This window comes from Tupaia chinensis, unplaced genomic scaffold (assembly GCF_000334495.1).
Source record: "Tupaia chinensis unplaced genomic scaffold, TupChi_1.0 Scaffold000045_1, whole genome shotgun sequence".
Lineage (NCBI taxonomy): Eukaryota > Metazoa > Chordata > Mammalia > Scandentia > Tupaiidae > Tupaia > Tupaia belangeri.
Genome location: NW_006159501.1, coordinates 9,767,460 through 9,775,707, shown reverse-complemented (window position 1 = coordinate 9,775,707; position 8,248 = coordinate 9,767,460). Strand labels below are relative to the sequence as shown.

The 8,248-nt window shown below is 53.0% G+C and overlaps 1 long non-coding RNA gene across 1 annotated transcript; it reads right to left on the bottom strand.

Annotated features, from left to right (window-relative positions):
* Window positions 1-3,020: 3,020 nt before the first annotated feature.
* LOC114008642 (uncharacterized) lies at window positions 3,021-7,960 on the bottom strand. Its single transcript, XR_003550150.1, has 3 exons — window positions 7,937-7,960; window positions 5,515-5,768; window positions 3,021-3,185 (listed from the first exon to the last, which is right to left on the bottom strand). It is a non-coding gene; the product is annotated as an uncharacterized LOC114008642 (long non-coding RNA).
* Window positions 7,961-8,248: the final 288 nt, after the last annotated feature.

The window sequence follows — 8,248 nt, the reverse complement described above, 5'->3', positions numbered from 1 at the left end:
TAGACTAGAAGGGAGACCTCCTCCTAGCCCAGATGAACACGAGGTTGAGAACGTCCTGAAGTACAGCGGTTGGTTTTGCTTCCGTATTTGAAGTTAGATTGTCCACTCCCGATCCATCCAGAAAAGACCTCTGGCTCTTGTTTCCTCACTGATAGCCTTTCTGGAGCCCGGCCCCACACCCACACCCTCTCTGACCCCCAAAACCACTAGTGTTTCTTGGCATCGTGTACTCTCACAGACTAGAGCAATTATCTGGGTGATTTTGTCCCCAAGCCGCTCTTTCCCATCCTGCACCAGGAAGCCTTTCGTGTCTTGTGTGGGCACAGACCTGGCACTCCGGTATGCCCCCCAAAAGGGACCCCTAGAAACCAGCACCAGAGATAGGACTCCTGGCACCCTGTGGGGGCTCTAAAAGCTGTTTCTTTAAATCTGTGGAAAACAGAAGAGGTCATCTAACACGCCTTTCTGATAGGCGCCCTGGGATCTTCTGCCCCAATACAAAGTTCTCATTAGCTTTCCTGGGCTTTGAACCCCACAGAACTCCTCCTGGGCTCAGTGCCCGGGAGCCAGTGCTGGGCGGCCTCCCCTCGCATTTCCCTTGCTATTTCTAAGGTGTTTATAACGGAGCCTTTCCTCTACCCCAACATCACCCCAGTAGGCAGACTCAGTCTGGGAGGCTATTCTGGGGCTCTCCAAACACCAGCAGGCTCTTTTCTTAATGCCTGAGAGTAACTTAAGTTACTTTGGAGTGTGCTTTTTTTTTAGTTAAAATTGGTAAAATATAGGGGGAGCTGGCCGGGAAGGGGGCCGATCGCCACTGGCCTTTCCTCCCACCAGGCCCCATTCACCTGCAAGCTACGGTCCCAAAAACTGCTGTGGAGTTAGCAGACCCCGGGCAGCATGCTTTCATCCTCAGAAGCAACGTGTACGCTGTGCTGGGTCCCAGCTAGCCTGCACAGATGCCGTCCCTAGAGTTGCCGGTCTCCCATCCACGCCAGTCCCAGAACAGAGCCAGCTCAAGGAAGTCGGGGAGCCAGGGAGACCGTCCCCTCCTCTCCGCCAGACCAGGTGAGCTTTGGGAAAAGAGCGGGGAGCAGAGACACTCATCGTGCTATGTCCGACCCTCCGTCCCAGGGTCCCCAAGCCCCCACACTCAGCCCGCTGTGCCCACGCCCAGGGCACCACTAGGTCAGTGTGGGCGAGGTCCCAAGCCCCTCTCTGAGCCCCAGAGGGAGGCAGGGAGGAGGGCAACAGGGTTATAGGCAAGGGCTCTGGATCAGGCTGGCCCTGCCACCCCTGGCCAGACCACAGCAAAGGCACTCGCCTCCCTGGACACCGAGTCCTTAATCGCAGGATGACACTGGGAGCTTCAGCCCTCACGAATTCTCCTGCGCAGGCCTGTGAATTTTTAAAAAACAACTTTTGTTAATCCCAATAAATCTCCACCTGATAGACTTCCAGGCAGCGTCCAAGACCTGACAGAAGCACACAGGTGGTTTAGAAGCCTCTTTGCGGCTGGTTGCCCCAAGGCTATCTCTAAGCCAGCCCTGGCTCACGCGGGGCCCTTCCTTCTCCCACCCACCCACTTCAAAAGCTCCAACGTCTTCCTGGCTCTCAGGGTGACAACGCTGGTGTCCCCTCAGCTGCAGGGCCCCAGTCAGCCACGTGCTGGCAAAGCCGGGGCTGCCGGCACCCTGGACCCCCAAGTCCTGGAGCCCAACGTGGGCACAGTGAGGAAGCCTCTGCCCAGCAGCCTGCGGGAGACAGCACCCACCCGTGTCCCTCGAGTGCCAGGACCTGCGCACACACTTGGACCTCCTCTTTATGGGTTACCCGCTTCTCTCGAGCGTGGAATGTGGACAGCGCCTGCGGGAAGTGATCGCAGGGTGTCCACGGCACTTCCGAGGGACCACTGGAATTCCATGCTTGCCCCCGTGCTGTATTCTAAGCCAACCCGGGCGAGTGAGGGAACGCTGAATCTTTTCACCGAGTTCCAGTGTTCTAGAGTGCTCAGTACATCCGTGAGGACTCGCACCACCCCAAGCACAGGCAACTTTCCAATGGCTCGTTATTCCAGAAAACAAGGTGTCCCTACAATGACCACGAGATAGCATCTTAAATTATTGCCAGAGACTGAGCCCGGTGCCCACGACAGCCATGTCACTGTGCCATCGGGGTGGCGTCACCCATGGCGCTAGGCTTGCCATGCCCGAGAACGGGCACGTGGCATCAGGTACGAGAGGGTGCTGCCTCTCCAGCCAGGCTTCCCCTCTTCTTGTTGCTTCCGCTATTTTGTCTCCCTAGGCCTCAGTGGCTACAGGAAAAGGGAAAGTACGAACCATCCAGTTTTGGGGAGCGGAAACTGTACCAGTCGATGTTGGGCATTGATCCTGCCTTCCTTCACAGAGCTCCCAGCAACATCCCTCCACAGGCATGCGTCTAGGGGGCGGACACCGGGCAATCAGAGTGTTCAGGGTGTGGCGTCCACAATCTCAAGGCGGGGAACTCGCCCATTAGGTGACAGCCAGAGAGGCCGTTGCCCCAGGTGAGAGGAGGGGATGTCTGGAGATATTTCTGGTGGCCACAATGGCAGGAAGGGGACACCCAGTGGGGAGAAGACAGAACTATGGCTAAATATCCTCCAGTTTGGAGGACAGCCCTATCACAAAGCATTACAGGGTCCAAATCGTTGCTAGGGACCAGGAGGGGCCCTGCTCTAGGGGAGGTGGGCTCCCCTGAGGGCAAAGGGCACAATGCCTGCCTCTGTAAGAGAGGCGGAATATGGGAGCCAGGGAAAGGGGAGACCACAGAGCAGCTACCCACGGCATTTCTGGGCCTCTGTTCCCCTTCTGTAAAATAAGAGGCTTTGAGGTTCTGCGTGTTAACTGCCATTAGCAGGGCTGTTCCTGCCCCTTCTTGTCAGAGACATAAAACCTCCTAGTCTCACAGTTTTAAACTAGGAATATTTGGTGGTGTGATCATGTATGTTTAAAACCAAACAGAAATTTCCTGTTCCCCAGCACAAAATAAAATTCAAGTTTATAAAAGAGCCTGTAAAATCTCACAATCAAGCCCATTAGCCAAGCAAAATGCTCCGCTTTGATTCCGTGGTGTTTAGCTTTCCTTTCTTAGCAGCACTTCATTAGCGAGCTCTAATGGCTGGCCCAGCCTGCTTCTTGCGATCGCTGAAAAGGAAAACACGCAATTTTAAAGCACAAGATACAAGAGAAATCGCCCTTTCCCCTTTTAGCAGAGGCTGGGAAGCTCGCCTGACCCCAGCCACCATGTCTCGCTGGAGACTGGAATCCTCCAGCGTTTCTGCTCACCACCTCACTGCCAGGGGCTCCCTCATCTCCAGCTCTTTGCTGCTCCTGAGGACCAGATTTTCTTGATTAATAACAAAAGGTTTTGTCGGGATCAGAGCCCTTTCCCACCATCTCTATGCAAACCGGGCAACACAAACTGTGGACATTAACATTTCAAGGCGCCTCCTACGAAGGCTGGCAAGCAAAGCCCCTCGTGGTGGGTAAAATCCATTTCGTCCCCTCTTGTGACATCTGTTCCAACTTTTAAAGCAGAGAGGAAACCAGATAATACCAGAGTGCTGTGATTTACGGTTGTGCCCGGGACGCCACTGCCACGCTCTCGGAAAACATGGAAGCTTTGCAAACTCCCTTCACTCTGGAGAACTCGGCAGTAATTCCAAACTTGTCATTCAAACTTTTCATTGTCTTTTTCATGATTTCTTAATGACATTTTCAACTACTTCTAAACCACATAAAAACGAGTCTCCTCTACTTCCACAATTTTTAAGTCTCCTTTACTTCCACAATTTAAAAAAAAAAAAAAAATTTTATGTTTATGGCAGCATATGCTACTGTGTTTCATCTCTAATTCCCCCCAAAGCTAATTTTGCTAGAGTGGAGAGACGAGATCGAAGCAAATTGGGCTAGTCAACTGAAATATGTGTATGAATACAGAGGAAACCCCCACAAGTGATTGATTAAATTAAAAAAAAAAAATCAGGAGATTCCCGGCAGGCTGGAGCTCCTGCAACCATCTGTGCGACAGCTCTGGGGTCCCTTACATTGGTCATCCCAAAACAAAGCTGGAGGCAGATTCCAGCCGGTTTTCCATTCACTATTCATTGAAGGGTCCATCCGCTCCATAGCATTCAGCCAACTGTTGTGTTAAAGCAGGGCCTGCTCCCAGAATTGACATGGTAATGAAGTCATGGTGCTGCTCCCGCTAGGGATGCCCTCTGACAAATCCAGCCTTTCACCCCATTGAGGCCGAAAATTATCTCCTAACATCACAACATCTGTGCTGGGGCCCTGCCGGGATGTTTGCTCCTGGCCTTGCCCCCCACTCACCGGCTGGGGGGGAGCAGCCTGCCCTGGGATTCCTGAGGCTGCAGCTCAGGCGGGCACCCTCCCTCGGTTCCCTCCACAGCCTTTGTGCTCCAAAAGCCGCTTTGCCCACAAATGCCGATGCCTGGTTGCCGCTCACCAAGCATTTCCGTTTGATCATTTTCAGGTGTCAGAGGCGGACATGGAGCTGAACTATTTCGTGTGCACTGGCTGTCAGAAAGCCTTATAATTAGTCTAGCAAGGAATAGCCAGACCAAAAATTTGAGGTGGGAGTCAGGGGCTGGGAGGGAGGAGCAGTTAGCTAATGAGTTTTGCTCAGACGCTAGCAAATGACATTTGCTCAACTAATAAGTGTATCTGAACTTTATTTAAACTGGCCCAGGTCAATAAAATGCTTCTAAGGGGAAGTAGTGAGGTTGGGGGAATTCATAGAAAAGCTACACCATCTGCAACTTACATGCGCTCTGCCCCGATACAATAATTTCATTTCATTTCATTTGACATTTAAGAGCCCTTTTTGGAAGGAAAAATGAATATTTCTATATTCTATTTGCTCTAACCTTACCTGCCTCCTCACACAGCCCAGAAGAACAAATGCCACACTCATTGCATCACACGCGGCTGTGGGCCGTGCTGGGGGCTGGGGGTGAGCAGGCCTCACCCCTACAACCAGTGTTTCCAGGCCGACTGGGCCCCTCTGGGCTCTGAGTGCTCAGGCTTGCTTTGTTTTGTTTCTCCATGTCCTAATCCAAGCAGCGGTCGGGATGAAATGTGCCTGCCTGTGTAGGAGACGCGTTTCTGGCTGACAACCGGGAAGCCGAGTCTCTTTCAGAGAGGTGTTCAGGAAGTCGTGTTTTCAGTGCAGGGATCAGGGAGACGGCGGCAACGCGGCCAAGCCTTTGTGAGTGTTCCTTTCCCCATTCAACACTTTCCAAAGCTTGTAGGTCAAGGCCAACCTGTTCTGAAATCACAGGCCCCAGAAATGCGTCCCTGGCTGATCATTACCCTTTAGTCATCCTTGAAAAACAAGCCCTCACTCCACTCACCTCCAGGGGGCGCAGCCTCAGGGGATGGAGGTGTTCATGTGACTCCACTGTTCTGTGACTTCTCCCTGAACATGGGCGTCAAGACTCGTAGGACGTACCTCAAAAATGTTTCCCAAACGGGCTCCTCCTGTGTCAGTCAGAGTTCTCCAGAGAAGCAGAGTCATGGGGCACATGCAGATACACAGGAAGAGATCCATAGGAACTGGTTCACACGAATGTGGAGAAACGCATCATTTCAAGAACTCTCGTGAAATGCCCCATGCGGACGGGAACCAAGGAAGAGGGAGTGTAATTCGGACCAAGCCAAGGCCTGAGAACCAGTGCAGCCAATGAGTCATCTGAAGCCAAAGGCCTGAGAAAGGGGAGAACGGGTGGGTGTGGGTTCTGGAGTAAGTCCAGAGTCCGAAGGCCCAAGAATCAGGAGCTCCGTGATTCAAAGGCAGGAAAACTAGATGTCCCAGCTCAAGAAGAGAATCGGCCATATCCCGCCCTCTTCTTCCCACGTGGGCCTTCATGGATCAGGTGACACCTCCCACCGTGGGGGAAAGTGGACTTTCTTTACTGGAGCTGGTGGATCAGGTGTCTACTCTTCTCAAGAAGCACACCCAGGAATATTGTGGACCAGCTATCTGGGCATCCCTTTACAGGGCACCATCTTTACAGGGTGTTGGGGAGAAGCTGGGATTGGAGCCCCGGAGTAACCAGAAGGCTTCACGCAAAGCCCTTCAGGATAGCAGACAGACCCGTATGGGGGAAGGGAAGGAAAGGGGAAGGACACAGACCAAGGACCTTCACTGTCCCCTCACCCAGGGCCCCATGAACGTCAGGAGTGTCCCCCCAACCCATGGCTGTCACTCCTGCTCCCAGCCACAGAGAGTCAGGGGGATGCCCTGCCATGACACCACCTCAGCAAGCCAGTGCAGGTGGACACTCTGATGCCTCAGGGCCCAGAGCACAAAGGTTCAGAGCTTCCTCCCTAGTTTCAGCAGAAACTGACTTCAGGAACAAAAATGTAAACAATGCCTGGGTCCCGCTGGGACTTCAGCCCTGCTGCCTCCTGAGCACCTAGAGCTTCGTGGGGGTGGGCGTCCTCTCAGGGACGGGATTCTGATGCCCACCCAGGCCTCTCCTCTCACAGGCCACCTCCCACCATTATCCTGTACTCATCATGGCTGCCTCAGAGAACGAGACACACATGGGCTGCTACTGTCCCCCAAAGTCTGGCAGTGTTTCTCCTCTAAGTACTAATGGAATTGCTTGTCAACAGTAACCCCAGCGTGTGCTAGGGGGAGGTGGCCCTCAAAACTCGCCGTTGACAACCCCCAGACTTCACCTTTCCAACCCCACATACTGTCCCAGTTTGGTTGTCAGACTCCTCCTTCCTCTTGAAGTGCTACTTCCAAAGCTGGAAGTGCACCTCTGTCCCTGTTACACCGAGGGACGACCATCCTCCTGAATCTGGGCCGGCCTGCACCTGGCGCTGGCCACAGAGTTGTGCAGAAGGGAGGCGACCTGACCCCGGCCGGCCTTCATCTGCTCCCTCTCGGAAGACAGATGTCAGGAAAGAAGCAGAGTGAACTCAGGGATGGTGAGAGCTCCAGGGAGACAGAGAGGCCGCGCGGAGGAAGCCGAGGCGCCCACACCAGCCAGTACCATGCCCCAGCGAGGCTGCCCGGATCTCCTGACCCACAGACCACACCCAGGTAAGTGGCCGTGCTGTCAGCAGTGACCTTCTGGGGTACTCAGTGACACAGCGGTAGATAACTCCGCCGTCTCCATGCAAGCTGAGTCAGGCAGTCCTTGAATCCTAATGTACTCATGTTTTTGTTTTTGTTTTTTGCGTTCCCCGTTTTATGACCTTTCTAAATCATCACTCACTGCTTCTCCAGAAGTCCAGCTAGTAATAGCCAATCTGTGCACTGTAGTCTCATTATAAAACCTATCTATCTTCCTTAGATATTCCAGAGCAGTAAAACTGAAAATACGATCAGGCCCAGCCGCTGTAACACAGTGGTAACGCGAGAGTCCTGCAAGGCTGGAAGCCATCTGGCCAACCGAGGGTTCAGATCCTCAGGTTCGCCTGAAAACAGCCCGGGCTGCACACGTCACACGCATGGCAGTCCAGATCCCGAGGAGCCGCAGAGCAGGGAGGGCAGACTGAGGCATGAGGAGCCCCTGTCAGAGTGCATCTCTCTCTGGATCTCCCTCCCTCCCCGTCCCCCTCCATCTTTCAGGCTCACCCACTCACTCTTTATCATAAAAATTTAAATGAAAGTAAAAATGAAAATAACATCAAGTTACCTTGGCCTTTTCATAGCATTTAACTTCCTATTCCTTTGACCAGAGTTTAAAGGAAAGAAAAATAATTATACAGAGAAAGAGAGACCCTCACACACAGAAATGCTCTTTGACTTACATGGGTTACATCCTGATAAGCCCTCCATAAGCTGAAAATACCCGTGGTCGAAGATGCATTTAATTCGCCTAACCTACCGAACATCACAGCTAAGCCTCACTTACCTGCTGCATGCTCAGAACACTTCTGTTCACCTAAAGTTGGCCAAACTCATCGAACAGAAGCCTCACGTAGCTCACTGAATACCGTGTTGAGTGGGAAACGGATGGTCGCACGGGCACTCAGAGCAGGCCGGGCCGGACAGGAAGCTGCACTGAGGGGGGAACTGAACGTGCTGGCAGGACAAACCCGGCCTTGCCAAAGGCAGGCTGCACGGATGGATCTGTAACTAATGGCATTGCTGCAGATTTCAAAGGAACAGGAGGGGGCAGCCCAAACACCCCAGGACCTTCCTTAAAGACACAGAAGGAAATGTG